The sequence below is a fragment of the Pogona vitticeps genome, chromosome 1 (genome assembly GCF_051106095.1).
Source record: "Pogona vitticeps strain Pit_001003342236 chromosome 1, PviZW2.1, whole genome shotgun sequence".
Lineage (NCBI taxonomy): Eukaryota > Metazoa > Chordata > Lepidosauria > Squamata > Agamidae > Pogona > Pogona vitticeps.
In genome coordinates, this window is record NC_135783.1 from 6,673,463 (window position 1) to 6,690,476 (window position 17,014).

General features: G+C 42.4%; 1 long non-coding RNA gene across 1 annotated transcript; it reads left to right on the forward strand.

Annotated features, from left to right (window-relative positions):
- Positions 1-10,318: 10,318 nt before the first annotated feature.
- On the forward strand, positions 10,319-15,758 carry LOC144584840 (uncharacterized). The gene is made up of 2 exons (XR_013539318.1): positions 10,319-10,429; positions 11,727-15,758. It is a non-coding gene; the product is annotated as an uncharacterized LOC144584840 (long non-coding RNA).
- The last annotated feature ends 1,256 nt before the right edge of the window (positions 15,759-17,014 follow it).

The following is a 17,014-nucleotide window of genomic DNA, read 5'->3' on the forward strand; positions in this document are numbered from 1 at the left end:
GGAACTAATAGGACTCCTCTCTTCATTTCTCATACTTTTCTTCCAAGTCCTTTGGCTGTTGAAGAGGAAGACGGAAGGCTCTTTTAAAAACTCTCGTCCCCTTGGATGAGATGTGCCAGGCTTCCAAACGCAAGTTTCATTGCAAAAAATCACCCAGATGGAGAACTATCAGGGAGGTGGGTTGTGTCCAAGCCCTAATCAAGAATCCATCCCGAAAGCATGGTGGGATCAAAAGATGGGGATGACTGGAGAAGTCTTGGGAGGGGGGGAAGCAAAGCATGCTGCTTGTATACCGCCCGATAGCATTTAAAGCACTCTCTGGGAGATTTACAAGTGAATTGGGCAGGCAATGGGTTGGGTCCTCATTTTACTGACCTCGGAAGGGTAGAAGAAGGCTGAGTCAACCCCAGGTCATGCGCAAAGTTTTGGCTGCAGAACAGAGGTTTAACCCCCCATGGTGGATTTTTCACCTGCCATGATGCTGAGAAACAAAAAATCATGTACTCTGGAGGAGGCAGAAGGTTTAGGAGACACAAGATGTGTGGATATGTATCAAGCTAACCCTCCTGCTATCCTCCTGGCCACAGCTGAACACAGCTTTCATTTTTGTCGAAGATCTTACCTTTAACCATCAGTAAGTTGCAAATCTAGGAATACCACAACAAGCCCAAGCTATTCATTGGACATTTTAACTATGCTTATTCACCCAAAGAAAACTCCACTAAACCAAGCAGTTACAGCAGATATTTTTTGGGTTTTCATCCTCCTCCCCAGGGATGGTGTTGTGCAATCTCACAAATGGTGCTTGCTCACAACTTACCCACAATGCAGCTCTTTGCTTTACATTAACTAATGGCACAGGACTGCCCTGTGGTGTCACACAAATCTTCCAGATCGTAGGATTTTTTTTTGAAGTTCTACTGACATTGCAACCTGTGTAATAGTTCATGTTCTTCTTTGACCCACATTTCTGGCCAAGCAAAGACCAGTTGGTCCATCCAGAATCCACAGATAGGTGTAAATGATAATGTCCAGAATCCCATTTGGATCATAAGAGAAATTGCATGAAGTCGTTCCCGCAGCAGCTGTACACTACAGGTTGCACAAACAGTCTCATAAGCAGGTTGCAAAAACAGTCTCATAAACTTGGCGAGCGAAGGAGAGTCTGCTGAAGTCAGAGGGACGCAAATGTTGGACATGCAGACTGAGCCCCTTGGAGAAGCCCTGACTCACCGCCACCATTCATTTGAACTGCAAGTGGCTCTGTCTTTGGGGTGGTTTCATCCACTGCCATCAAAGGGCACCAACCCGTGTTTTCCAAAGGGAGTGCGACCCCCTCCAGTAGAGGCTGGATTGTGATGCCTTCACCTGGTCAGTTGAAAGGGAGATCAAGGAATGGAGACCCAGCCTGTACAGGATGGGGATGTAATCCCCCACCCTCTAAAATGCAGTACTTCTGGGTTCGTCTCTGAGCCCGGATGCCCACGTTTGGCCTTTGCACAGGTAAAACGCCAGTCGCACCTATTCCTGGAGAGGCTTGACCCAGCCACGGTGACACATGCCGTAGTTACATCTCGGCTTGATTACTATTACCCACTCTCTATGTGATCTTGTCTTTGGAAAGTGCATGAAAACGTCAGCCGGACCAAAACATGGTGGCCAGATGACTCCTTGAGGCTGGTCACAGGGATCACATAACCCCCTCCCCGGTTACAACGTGCCATTGGTTCCCAATCTGTTTCCAAAGTCAATTCAAAGTGCTGGGTTTAACCTAGAAAGCCCTGTGTGGCTTAGGTCCCCTCTCCCTCGATGAGCTTGCCTGGTTTAAGATAATCAGGGGAGGCCTTCTTCAAGGTCCTTATCCCCAAGTTCAGGCTGATCTCAGGCTGAAGTATATTCCAGCCCGGTCATGGCCCTTTTTAGCCCTCAAAGCTCTACAGAGAACCATTAAAAAACTCCACAGAGAACCATTAAAAAGCTCTGCAGAGAGCCATTAAAATGGCCCAGAATATCATCGGGCTCCAGCTACCAACCCTGGATGACATCTTCACATCCCGCTGTCTGAGGAAGTCACACAGCATCCTGAGAGACTCTTCCCATCCTGATTACAACTTTCTTGAACGGTTGCCGTCTGGCAGAAGATGTAGAACAATTAAGACTCAGACCACACCTTTTCTGAATAGTTTTTATCCCAGAGCGATAATTGCACTTAATGATGAGCTTAAAGACCACCAGTAGTGAATAGTTAGTTGGACAGTGTTACTCAGCCTGCAGTGCAGATGTTTGTATTTTTAGTGGGGGATTTTTAGAGGGTGGGGAGTGATTGGGGAATTTTTTAATGTGTGTGCATGTGGGTCTGGTCTCTGGGTGTTTGTGTGAATTTCGTTGTTTGGATATACCTTGTATACACTTACAATGACAATGAATTGATTGGATCTTCAGGGTGGGCAGCTGATTATCATAGATCAGGCTTGGAGTCTCCACCTGGATCGCTCAGAAAGAGAAGTTCCCAGGTGCTTTTGTTGGGGCCATGTGGGAGAGTCTTTCCTGTTGCTCCTCTCGGACTCTGGAACACCTTCCCATGGAAGGCCAAGCTGGTGGCATCTTTTTTTATGTTGTTGTTCTGTAAGCAGGGAAAGACCTTTTCTCTTCAAACCTCTTCTCTTCTCCTCAGTGCAGAGTGTTCAGAACATCTTTTAAAAATGAGGTGGTTTGTATTTTGCTGCTTCTGTATCAGCTTGAATAATTCTTTACCTGAACTTTTTAACATATTGTAATCACTTTGTTTAACAGTTGAAGAATTCACTGTTTTCAGCTTTAATATTGTGTTTTAGCGATGCAAGTTGCCTTGGGTCTTTTCTTAAGGAGAAAGGCAGGATAAAAATATTTCAAATACATCAGAGGACCATAGAATAATGACGTCGGAAGGGAACTATATGGGCATTGATTACAAACCCTTAATATAACTGGTTTACACATTCACATAGTAATGCAAGTTACAGAAGGCAAGATGGCTACAGTTAGGCTAATATATTATGGAGCTTAGCATCAAAAAAAAACTAAGATCATGGGCACTGGTCCCATCACCTCCTGACAAATAGAAGGGGAGGCGGTGACAGATTTTACTTTCTTGGGCTCCATGATCACTGCAGTTGGAGACAGCAGCCACAAAATTAAAAGATGCCTGCTTCTTGGGAGGAAAGCAATGACAAACATCGACAGCATCTTAAAAAGCAGAGACATCATCTTGCTGACAAAGATCCACATAGTCAAAGCTATGGTTTTTCCAGCAGTGATGTATGGAAGTGAGAGCTGGGCCATAAAGAAGGCTGACCACTGAAGAACTGATGCTTTTGAATTGTGGTACTGGAGGAGGATCTTGAGAGTCCCCTGGATTGCAAAGAGAACAAACCTATCCATTCTGAAGGGAAATCAACTCTGAGCGCTCACTGGAAGGACAGATCCTGAAGCAGAGGCTCCAAGACTTTGGCCATCTCATGAGAAGAGAAGACTCCCTGGAAAAGACCCTGATGTTGGGAAAGTGTGAAGGCAAGAGGAGAAAAGGACGACAGAGGATGAGATGGTTGGGCAGGGTCATTGAAGCGACCAACATGAATTTGACCCAACTCCGGGAGGCAGTGGAAGACAGGAGGGTCTGGCGTGCTCTGGTCTATGGGGTCATGAAGAGTCGGACATGACTAAACGGCTAAACAACAACAAAAATGTGGGACCATTTCTTTCCCTCTTATAGTCCTTCTCTGACAGGCTTTCCTGAGTCTCTGGTAGATTGGTTCGTTGTTAGATCAGAATGCAACAGAGTACACCTTGGAAACAGTTTCCAACAGGATACTCTTTGTAGTTGCAAAATGTGTATCGACAGGTCCCGCCAATCCAGGTGCAGTTCTTGCGACCATCTTGATTGATGACACCTGCAGAAGTAAGACAGCGATATGAATAAATTCATCCCTAATTCATTTCTTCTTTTGCTTAGTTTGGTTACGTCCTGTAATTATTTCTATTTATCTACCATCTTCTACCTTTTTATTAATTTATGTATTTTTATATGTACTTATTCAAAATATATTTACCCTGCTTATAATGACTCAAGGTGACTGATATGATCAGAAGACAATATTAAAGCTAACAGTGAGTATCCAAAGACAGTAGAAACACCATATCTGCGGTGGATCAGTTTCAAGTCTTTCCTTATATGCTGAAAAACGTGGATTATAGAAAACTCTATTATAATAGCAAATGTTTCCATAGCATGGTCTTTCATACCGTTTTGTGGCAAATTCTGGTAATGGCATCATGGAAATATATTTCTCTAGTAAATTCTATACAAAGAGCCTGAAAAACCCACAACAACCATTAGATCCCGGCCGTGAAAGCCTTCACGAATATATTGTCTTGCTCCCCCTTGTGGCCAGTATCAGGGCTTGATACTGTCCCCCATGCTGTTCAACATCTACATGAAACCGCTGGGAGAGGTCATCGGGAGGTTTGGGATGAGGAGTCAGCAATATGACCTCCAGGTGAGGCGGTTTCTGTGGGTGCTTCGCCGGACAGGCTGGAGGGCCATTTCCCTGCCCTGAATGGGGTTACACTCCCCCTAAGGGACAGGGTCCGCAGCTTGGGGGTGCTCCTGGACCCCAGTCTAACACTGGAAGCCCAGGTGGACTCAGTGGCCAGAGGCGCCTTCCTCCAGCTGCGGAAACTATACCAGCTACGGCCCTACCTGGACGAGCGGAGTCTCATGACAGTCACACATGCACTGGTAACATCCCGCATAGATTACTGCAATGCGCTTTACATGGGGCTGCCTTTGAAGACGGTTCGGCGACTGCAACTGGTCCAGAATTGAGCTGCGCGGTTGGTGAGTGGTGGGGCCGCTAGAGATCACATCAAGCCGATTCTGTTTAATTTACATTGGTTACCAATTACTGTCCGGGCCCAATTCAAAGTACTTGTTTTGACATATAAAGCCCTAAACAGCTTGGGCCCTGGATACTTGAAAGACCGCCTCCTTCCATATGAGCCTACCCGGCAGTTAAGATCTAGCCAGGGGGGCCTTTGAAGGAGCCGTCCCTCAAGGAGGTAAGAGGGACGGCTTGTAGACAAAGGGCCTTTTCGGCAGCTGCCCCCAGACTATGGAACGCCCTCCCAACTGAAATTCGTCTGGCGCCGATGCTGATGACATTTCGGCGCCAGGTCAAAACCTTCCTGTTCCAGAAAGCGTTGAATTGATATAACATCAACTGTGGGTCCTGATGATGGCAATTTTAATTGTATTTTAATCATTTTATGTTTTATTGTATCTTAATTGAATTTTAATTGTTGTAAGCCGCCCAGAGACCTCTGGGTAGAGTGGGCTGCATATAAATAAATAAATAAATAAATAAATAGTAAATTCATTGTTAGAAATATATATATATATTTATGGGATTTTTCTTTTAATATTTTTATTATTTTCAGACTGTGGATATGTGAATCAGTGGATAGGTGAATCAGTAGATACTGATCTCCTGGATAAGATGGTCCTACTGTACTAAAAATGATCAAACAAAGCCATTCTAAAAAAACCATGTTGTTGTTTAGTCATTAAGTCATGTCCGATTCTTCGTGACCTCATGGACCAGAGCACGCCAGGCCCTCCTGTCTTCCACCACCTCCCAGAGTTGGGTCAAATTCACGTTGGTCGCTTCGATGACACTGTCTATCCATCTCATCCTTTGTCGTCCCCTTGTCCTCTTGCCTTCACACTTTCCATAAGTGACACTAAAACACATTCAAAGCAGTAAGGTACAACAATCATTTAAAAGCCTCATTCAGACAGCCAGTCATTCAGGGAAAGCTTGCTTGAAGAGAAAGGCCAAATATAAAGGGATTAGTACCTCAAAGGATTTGGAGACTATGCTTTGGTTAATGCAGCCTATAATAGATTTGTGCGGGGTTTTTTTCTAGTCCCTTCACACTGTTGGCTCATTTCAGCTTGTCGTCTTTCTTGCTTTTGTTTTCACCCCCCCCCAAACCTCCCTAGTTTGGGACCATGCTGAACCTTCCATTGAAAGACCTCAAGCAATCGCTGCCTGTGGAAGATGGAAGGGATGGGAAAAGGAAAGAAGATAAACAGGTAGGAAGCAAGAAGATATCAGAGAACAATGGGAGCATTTCATTCAAAGGCGGTGAAATATGCCTTCGCTTGAATTCCTCAGTTCCACTCACCTATCTTCTGGTCATCATCTTCAGGTGAAGGACCAGGTCCTGCTTCTGAATTTGATTCAGACTTTAGCTGGAGAACCAAGAAAGCAAAACCAAAGAGCAGAAGGAAAGCCTTCATGGTGGACAACGGGCTGTGTTCTCAGATGGCTGGAGTAAGGCTGAGGAATGGCTGAAAGAGAAGACTCTTGAACTCTTGAGCTCCTCCATTTAAAGAGGTTTCTGTGGCTGAAAGCCAGGTAATTCTGGGCAACGCACCTGCCATGCGGGGAAAAAATGGCTATATTGCAAACATGCTTCATTGTCAGTCACTCCTGAGAAATTCCAGTTTATTTACTCAACACTTGCTTGAGATTAAAGGGTTTTATTCTGCAGTTGTAGGATTATTTGCTGACAATTTGTCAGATATTTTTCTTTCTTTCAGTGTGACCTTGTTCTACAAGGTCCATGTAGACATTGGCCCTGATGCATTCAGTAATGATAGGCGGGATTCGTGCCACCGTTTGCAAATACGGAATTGTTATTAATGGAGATCCCTAATGACTAAACAACTCTAGAGTCCTAGTCTGTCACTCGATCCACTACACCACACTAGAAATCTCCAGTGAGGATTTATAGATCCTTATAGAAAAGACAAATTTAATTCTGTAAACAAGAGTGTGTTACTGAATTACATATCTAAACTTTACACCAGCAAACTCTGCTAGTTTTCACATTATGGTGTGCTTCAGGGCATGCGTGGGTATGAAGTGGATCTCCCAGATCATAGTTACCAAAATTGTTTACCATTTTGCAGTGCAATCAGGGGTTGGAGCTTTAACAAATCATAGAATTTAACAACAACAAAAAGATTTAGGAAACACAAAAGAAGAGAACTAGAAAGCAAGTATAGAATGAATGAATGAATGAATGAATGAATGAATGAATGAATGATGTTCAGAGAAGTGGAGAGCCCACACTCAGCAGTAGAGGGAGCAGTCCCAGCTTTTCAAAACTTCTATAGTAAACAGTATACAGGTGGTATTGCTACTATTTTGATAAGATAAATAAATGCTGATATGGAAAAACCAATATAGGCGACAAACTTCAAAATATTGATAAAGAATTTAGGAAGTAAACTACTGTGTTACAGAAGACGAGTTAGAAGAAATTATTGGTAATTTAAAGATAGTCATTTCATTTTAAAATTAAAGCAGGAATAGCAGCATTAGATCCCTTTAAAGTGTTTAATTCAGTGAAATGGCCAAAATTTTTTAAAAAAACTGGTAGAAAATTTTGGATTCGGCATCTATTCAGGTGTTCAGATCCATTCAGATCCCAGAACACACCATAATGTGGCTTTCTAGTGTACCGTTTAGATATGTGATTCAGCCTTGTTTGCAAGACTCCATTTGTCTTTTCTATGAGGACCTGTTACAAACCAGTACAGATTTTGCATCCAATGTAAGGCTTCCTACTTAAATTCCCTTATAATCCTATATTTGAGAGGTTTGAAGGATATGTACATACTGCCACTCAAACTGAATGTAATAAATAACTGTACCGTTTATTGGCAGCTATCAGCAGAAAGATCAACAGTTCTTAAGAAAAACGATAATACTTTTGACACCCAGCTGGTCTATTATCGAGCAATTCACTTTTATGATCTAAGGAACAATCCTAATTACTTGAGATAAAGATGGTTGCCTTTCCAATCTTAATGACACTTCTCATGAATTATGCTGGCTGCTCTCTATCAAGCTCCATTTGCATAGTCATATCCATGATTCTGTCATAAACTCAGCAGAATATTAAAAAAAACCACTTCCAAGATGTCAAATAAAATCAATCAATCAATCAATCAATCAATCAATCAATCAATCAATCAATCAATCAATCAATCAATCAATCAATCAATCAATCAATCAATCAGTTAGAAACTGCTGTTGATAGTTGATGGTTGGATGGAGGCATTTACAGTAAACTTTATAGGTGGATACTACACTTCCCCCCCCCCAAAGAAATATTTAATTTATTCAAGGATATACTATGTATTTATTTTAGAATCATTTGCACCAGTCTTAGCTGAGGTAGATTTTGCTCCCATCTTAACATCTCACAATGTTCTAATAACTCCTGCGACGTCGCTGGAACCAGTTGTATTGGCTCTTGCCTTTCCACTGGACTATTTCAGCAACATGGAGAGGGGGGAATTTGCTGCTTGGGTAACAGCCTATCCTCCATATTATTTTACCCAGGCTTTGTGCTCTGGAGAGGACACTCCAGCTTCGCATACAGCATTGAGTGGGCTGATGGGTTGAGTAGGTTGATGTTTCAATGAATAAGCTTAAGATTCGGAAGGTAATTTCTAGCACACTCACAAAGCCCATCAGTGAGAGGAAACTAACTAATTCTGCAGGTCTTCTTTGCCTCTCAGTTGACCTTCATAAGGAAGGTGAACCTAAAGAATAGAGATGGGGGTATTATTTCGTATATGAATACGAATACCCCGCATAGCTGGATGTAGCGATGGTTTGGCCGCCTGGGGCTAGACTGTCCACTCATGCGTCCGCCATGGGAGCGGCTCCCCTCTCCCTTCCAATCACTCCAGAGCTCCCAGTTGGTTATCCACTACTGGCCGAAGGAGGGAAGATGAGTCTCTCTGCCAGGCTGGTGAGTGGCTAGTTGATGGGGAGCTCCGGAGCAATTGGAAGTGAGAGGGCAGCTGGCACCAGATGTGTGAGTAGATGGGGGGCTGGACCCTCATTATATCCAGCTGTGTGGAAGTATTCATATATGAATACGAGTACCCCCATCTCTACCGAGGAACCCTGGGAGATTTCACCACAGATGGTCTCACGTGGACGAGGCTCCTGGGGCCCTTGCAGTGGCTATGGGCCATTCAATCCGTGAGGCAATGTGTTCTCTTTCTTGTCTTCTGATCTTTTGGGAGTTAAAAAGAGACCATTGTGGAGTGAGGCTGCACAGCTGGACCTCCCACCTGTTTCCCGGTTTCAGAGTTCTCGTAACCTCAAAGATGAATTAAGTCACTGACATTAAAGACAATAAAAAAAGTGGTCAACATTTTGGATGAATCTTTTCTGAGGTCCTGTTACTAATTCATAGTCCTAAGATTAAACTTCCCAGATTCCATGAAGATTCATGACCTCATTCCGCTGCCTCTCAAATTCTTATGCTCTCTCTGCAACTGAGGAACTGGTCCATCCCAATTCCACCACTATAATGTGGATTTGGAAAGACGGGACTCAATTTTCCTCCAAAACCTGCTTGCGGAGCAATTGCAAGTATCAAAATTACATCTGGAAGCTTTGAGGAATTTTTTGATAATATACGGTGCTTACTCACCTGTATGGATTCTAACTATGCACTCGTCATATGACTACACATCTTTTCCCATGTGGATTCAGTACTATCATAACCGACTCCCAGACTGCAGTGTGGTCCCGCCGAATCATTAAAGCAGGCCTGGGAAACATGCCATTTCCCTAAACTGTATTTTCTACAAACCAATGATGAAGGATAGTGGGTGTTGTAGTCCTATGCAGTGGTGGGTTTATACATTTGAAGGTGCAGGTGGTCATCGTGTCACCAGCCCCTGTAGGGAGAGTTGAGTGATGCAGAGAGCAGGATCCATATCCACAAATATAGAGCTAGTCTTTACAAGCACATTGTGGTACAAATCCTGCTGTTAATTACCAGGGGCTGAGTTCCCTGGTAATGAACAGGGTTGGTGTCTATATAGACAGGTATAGAATTGCCCTATTATATTCTGTGCTGTTGACTTATGATCTACACAGACACACACAACTCACATCCGCCCAATTCTCAGGAAATAATCCTACATCTGGAGAATAAGAACTTTTAATCTCAAGCGAGTATTGAGTAAATATGGGGGGATTTCTCAGATCTGAGTTATAATCAAGGATATTTGCATTTGAACCCTTTCCCCTCCATATGGCAGGTGCCTCCTCCAGAACTGCCTGGCTCTCAGCCACAAAAACCTCTTGAAATAGAGGGCTTCAGGAGTCTTCTCCTTCAACCGTTCCTTAGCCTTGCTCTAGCTGCCAGTGACGCTGAGACCACAGCCAACCATCCACCATGAAGGCCTTCCTCCTGCTCTTTGCTGTTGCTTTCTTGGTTTCCAAGCTGAAAGCTGAGCCAAATCCGGAGGCAGCACCAGAACCTCAAGGTGATGCTCCAATGGGAGCAGGTGAGTAGAATTCAGGAATTCAAGCAAGGACCATTTTTCCCTGTGAGAATGAAATGCTCGTACTGTGATTGGACGACTGTTTGCATTTCTACCTTTTTCTCTTCCTTCCTGTTCCCATACCTTCCATCTTCCACTAGCAGTAAATGCTCAAGGTCTTTCAGCATGGCCCCAATCCAAGAATGTTGAGGCAGCAGAAAAGAAAAGCAAGAGAAAATTCAGTGAGGGAGAAAGGGAGAAAGCGTCTTGGTTTAGCTTTAATGCAATTAGAGCAGTGGAGAAAAGATTGGCTGAGGGAAAAAATAGTAAATATAGAGAACTTATGAAGTTTGAGGAAATGTTCCTACAAAAGGAAAGTGTAGAAGAAAATTAAACATTAAAAGGTATAGTAAGTAGAATTTATAAAATATGAATTGAAGGCGAGAATCAATAGAACCCACTGAAAGATATATGGGAAGACGATATGAGGGAAGAAATAAGTACTGAGAGATAGGTGAAAATATGAGATAGAAGAATAATGAAATCTATAAAGATTAAAGAGAACTTTTATAAAATTTTATGGTGATGACATATAACTCAGGTGAAATTAAATCAAATAAATAAATAAGAACTATTCTATTCTGTGTTGGAGAGGATTTATAAAAGGAAAGGGAAGTGCACAATCACAAGAAACATTACAATTTCACAAGGAGAATGGGAATCCTTGAAGGAAAGAGAATTTGTTATATATTCAAGGGTATCGGAGTGGGGCATATTGTTATAGTTTTTGAAGTCTTGTGTATAAAAATTATGTCTTGTTTTTTCTATTTTTAAAATGTTCCTTAAGTCTGGATTGTGTAATGTAATGTATTTTTATTAATAGAATGTATTTTTTTTTTTGGAAAAAAGTGAATTGCTGTACCATACTGCTTTGAATGTGTTTTGGTGTTTGCTTATGTTTTTCAAAATAGTTTTTCTTTGATCCCCTTTAGTATTTGTACCCTCACTGTTGTTAGCTTTAATGTTCTCTTTAAATGATGTGAACCACATTGGGTGCTTTTAAGGATAAAGGAGTGGAAATAACATTATGAATGAATGAATGAATGAATGAATGAATGAATGAATGAATGAATGAATGAATGAATTTCCATGTTAATTCATTCATTCATTCATTCATTCATTCATTCATTCATTCATTCATTCATTCATTAATAGAGAATGGAGGATAATATATATACATTTAATAGAGAACTTAACCAAACAGCAATGAAAGAAGTCAATATAGGGTCAATTCATTAATTTCTCTGTCTTATTTCTGCAGCTGCCAGCAGTGGAGGTGGTAAAGAGGAGTGTACCAGGATGGGGGGCTCGTGTCACCAAACGTTTTGCGGCTATGGAATGCATCCTGTCGGAAACTGTTTCCCAGGTGTGCCCTGCTGTGTTTCAATCTAGGAAGGAACCAACGTTGTGGAGACACCGTGAAGCCTTGACAGAGAGTGGCTACATCAGGGGAAGAAACAACTCACAACCAATCAGTTCTCAACTCTTGTCATTTCTCATTCACTTTCATTAAAATTGACATTGCATCTATTTCACTGAGTATGTCGTATTTCACTGTGGTCGATGGCACCCTTGTCACCCATTTTCATCAATAAGGATAAACTAAGAATACTACCCTGTTCCATTTTGACATTTGGTGAGATGGAGGGAATGCTTTTTTTTAAAACACTCATCCACTCGGAAGAGACGTTTCAGTCTTCCAAAGTCCTCATTCATTACAACATTCACACACAACTAGACCTCCAAAGTAGATGAGTTGCATCAGAGCCGTGATCAGGCATTCATCCTGAAAGCATGTAGGGCTCCAAGGCTGGTAATGATGTGGCAACTCCTGCTTTCCATGTCCCCACTACCCACCTCCATGTGGTCACTGCAATGATCTCTATAGACCTTGTAGACCCATTCACATGAACACACTCACAGGGCCTTTGCAAACCTGAATATGTAAACATCTGTAGTTCTTCCAGGTTGGGTTGTGCCATGCAGGGCTGGACTTACAAGTGCTCACCCTCAACCCAACCTTCAAAACTGAACACATTTTCAGGATGAATGAGACCGCTGGTGTCTAAAGAACTGTAAACAAGATATTTCAGAACTTCTAAAAATATTTTTAATGGCTTCACCTCGAACTATCCCCAGAAAAATTCAACTTCTTCCTCTCCATCCTAATTATCTGAGTGAACTGCTCCCCACATATACAAGTCCCTATATTACCCATAAACTATATATTTTTTGACATTATTATCTCTGATTATAGTAAATGGGGTGAAAATTCAATACATTGTGTTCCTAAAGATCTAAGACAAAATAGTTTCTCATGACTAGCACACAATTTTTGAAAGGAAGCGTTTGTTCTGCCTATGATTGAGGACCAGGTAACTGAGGGACTCAAAGACTCCTTAGCTTGTTCAAGCCACACAGCACTTATTCAAATACGGATAGAGACCCTCACTGAATGACTCAGACCAAAGAGACCTTAGAGATACCTCTATTTTCACCTCAGGCAGAGTCACCACAGTAGCAGCCATAACAAAACAAAACAAAAAACTGGCTTCTTTTTTCATCACTTGTCACCCAAACACAAAGCAATTACCTGGACTGTTTTTCAACAAGTTTGAATTGTAGTGATCACAAGAGGGTATCCTGTAGACCATCTTGACTGCTGCCATTGGTGTTGTCAACATTCAGGCTGCCTGTTGCTATTTGACGCTCAGCAGCCTTTTTCTTGTTGGCAATGCAGGAACAATATTGTGCAGCTACATTGGGCGATTTCCTGGCTTTTTGAATCAAGGGTACAGAAGCACGACATCCCACATTCATAAGCCAGAGGATTTTTAAAGAAATGAATTTCCTGGCTTTTTGAAACAGGAGTTTAAACATGCAAATGCCACACACAAATTCCAACAGAAACCTCCCTTGAATACAATGATTCAGTGGCAGAGGGTTCCAGAAGATGAGTATATGATTTGCAGCATTGTTATCGGGAGAAGACACGTAGGTTAAACCGCAGAAGCCTCTGTGCTGCAAGGTCAGAAGACCAAGCAGTTGTAAGAGCAGATCCACACGATGGACGGAGCTCCCGGCGCTTGTCCCAGCTCCTGCCAACCTAGCAGTTTGAAAGCATGTAAATGCGAGTAGATAAATAGGTACCACCACGGTGGGAAGGTAACGGCGTTGCGTGTCTAGTCGCGCTGGCCATGTGACCACAGAAACTGTCTACAGACAAACACTGACTCTAGGGCTTGGAGATGGGGATGAGCACCATGCCCTAGAGTCAGATACAACTGGACTAAATGCCTTTACTATTGGGAGAAGACAGACTAAACAACAGCTTACTTGTAGCCCCTCAGTGCCAAAATATTTTGAAGTATATAGACTAGTTTAAAAATGCCATGAATGGATATTAGTTTCTATGTTCAACAGTATTATTTTAACTTAACTATTTTAACTAATAGAAGTTGAGGTACAATTGAATTTCATTTTTTTTACTTGAAGTTATTGGACCCGATTTTGTTTTTATTTGAGTAGGTTTTTCTTTTAATAGTCCAATTGAAATTGCTTTTTCTCTTATAAACAAATTTTTTATAAAAATAATTGTCTTTTTAGTGGCCTTCATTTTTTACTGCATATGATAGCAAATTAGAATTTTTATTTCAGTATTCATAAGAGTTCCTTGTGAAAGAACTCTTTGTATCTTTAGGCCTCTTGTTCGATCAATTCAGTATATATTTTCGTAGAGCCGGATTTTTAAAATTCTGATAATCCCTTATTATTTCCTGCTTTTCTTGCCACCTATTTCTCTCTTTCTTTTCTCTTGACCCTTCTATTGTAAATTTCACTCTTAAATGCATGTTAAGAGTATTCCATAATAGTATAGACTTTACCCCACTTTTATCATTCATTTCATTAAAAAAAATCACTTTTGCTTTTTTCAACAATTTGCAAGTTTGTGCTACAGCTTAGCTTCCAAATCTTAGGCTTCTTCATTGAAATATTATTAGCCCACTGAACTTTTTTTGGAACATGGTGAGATGTTAAAAGGGGTGCAAAATCTGCTTTAGCTAAGAGTGGTTTAACCTTGAATAAATTAAATATTTATTTTTAAAAAGTGTACTGTCCCGTTTAGGATTGAAATATCTCTATCCAACTTGTCAACTGTCATTCTAAAAATTGTTTTCCAGTACTTGCTCCAGCCACAGACATTTTCCTAGTTTTTGATGCGGGAGGGCCTACTTGTTTGAACTGGGAAGTGCCCGGACCTTGCCTGCATTTCCTTAGGAGGTCTAGGCCTGGATGAAGCCCAGGTTCGTTTCTATGGGTGTTGTGCTGAAGCCTTTGTCTGGGGGGGGGGGAGATGCTGTTTTCTCCCTCATCACATGGGCCAAGAGGGAGGGCCTACTTGTTTGAACTGGGAAGTGCCTGGACCGCGCGCCTAACGGCGCGTGAAATTCTCAAATACTCTAACTCTATCTCCGATCCTAATTTGGTAAACAGAAATCACCTGAGCAAAGGCAGAGTCTCAGCTCTAAAGGAGGATGAGCAGGAGAGTGTGTCTAACGGCATGTGAAACTCTCTAATCCTACTTTTTACCCAAATTTGGTAAATAGGAAAACCAACTAACATCTCGTACACCTGGGGGGAGCATACTTTTAAAGGTCAGATCATACTTCCACACTATTAGAGGTCAGGCCGGGTAGGTGGGGCTCGTCAGCCCTGGAAGGCAGCCCATCTAGGAGAAGGAAAACTCCGACTTTAAACCTCCACTGCCTTGTGGCTATATCCACTTATGGAAAGGGCTTCAGGAGATAACCTCGAGGCAAAATCCGGAGCCGGAGTCCCGGAGGCATTTTGTGTCACTCTGCCAACTCCTGCGACGTTGCTGGAACCAGTTGTATTGGCTCTTGCCTCTCCACTGGACCATTTCAGTGACGTGGAGAGGGGGAGTTTGCTGCTTGGGTAACAGCCTATCCTCCATATTATTTTACCCAGGCTTCGTGCTCTGGAGAGGACACCCCAGCTTCGCATACAGCGTCGAAACAACACGGGAAGTAGCAGTTACCGGTTATAAGTCTTTGCTCAATTGGCGTAGAGCAGGACGCCAGGGGCTACTTCTGACGGTGGGAGAGGTCATTGCACCTCACTAGGTAGATACCGCCCGCCTTAAGCTGGGCAGCCCCCAGCCAGTAAGGTGTTACCTCGCCACGGTCTGTTAACTTCACGGGGTGCGTGGGGTTTAGGGTCAAACCCGACAAGCAGATCGATAACCGTGCACCATGCAACAATCGTAAGAAAATTTCTGCCCTTAAGCTGGGCACCTGGAATGTACGGACAATGACCCCTGGCTTTCCTGACTACGGCTTTCCTAACGACCTGCAAGAAATAGACAATGTGCGCAAGACAGCTGTCATTGACATGGAACTGAGTAGACTGCAGATGGACATTGTTGCCTTACAAGAGACAAGACTGCCAGACTCAGGATCTGTCAAAGAAAAAAACTTCACATTCTTCTGGCAGGGAAAACCATCGAATGAGACCAGGGAATATGGTGTTGGCTTTGCAGTCAGAAATACCCTCCTGAGATGCATTGTTCCACCTACTGTGGGGAGTGAAAGAATCCTGTCTCTGCAGCTCCACTCATCAGCAGGACCAGTAACCCTCATTAGCGCATATGCACCAACACTGTCATCCACTCCAGAAGTGAAAGACAAATTCTATGACCATCTGGCAGCTACTATCCAAAAAGTCCCTGAAAGAGAAGCACTGTTCATTCTTGGAGACTTTAACGCTAGAATTGGTGCTGATCATAATTCTTGGCCCACTTGTCTAGGCCGTTTTGGCATTGGAAAGATGAATGAAAATGGCCAACGCTTGCTGGAGAGGGGGGATCTGCTGCTTGGGTAACAGCCTATCCTCCATATTACCTTACCCGGGCTTCATGCTCTGGAGAGGACACTCCTCGATTCAGAGCATGTTACCATAGTCTCTCGAGACTGAAGGATGCCTATGCTGTTTCAACTGATTGAGTAATTCATTGACTGCTTTTATTTGTTTCCTTCGAAGTTGGCTTTTCTAATATTCTGCTCGGTTTATGACAGACTCCTGGATATGCCTATGCAAATGGAGACATGGAGCTTTATGGAGAGCAGCCAGTGTCATTCATGAGAAGTGTCATTAAAATTGGAAAGGACCATCATTTTTCTTGAGAATTGTTGATCTTCCTGCTGGTAGCTGTAAATGAATAATACAGTCATTTTTTACAATCACTTTGAGTGGCAGTATATTCATTTTCTTTAACCCTCTCAAGTATAGGATTGTATTGTGTTCTGAGCAGGAAGACTTAGATTTGGTGCAAAATCTGCACCAGTTTGAAACAGGTCCCAACAGAAAAAAAACAAATCGAATCTTACAAAAAAGAGTGTGTTACCTAATCACAGATCAAAATCTTGAGCACACATGGGAATAAAATGGACCTCCCAACATCATGCTTACAAGAAACTCAGCTCACCGTTTTCCAGTGCAATAATCTTCTTGAGCATTACAGAAACATCA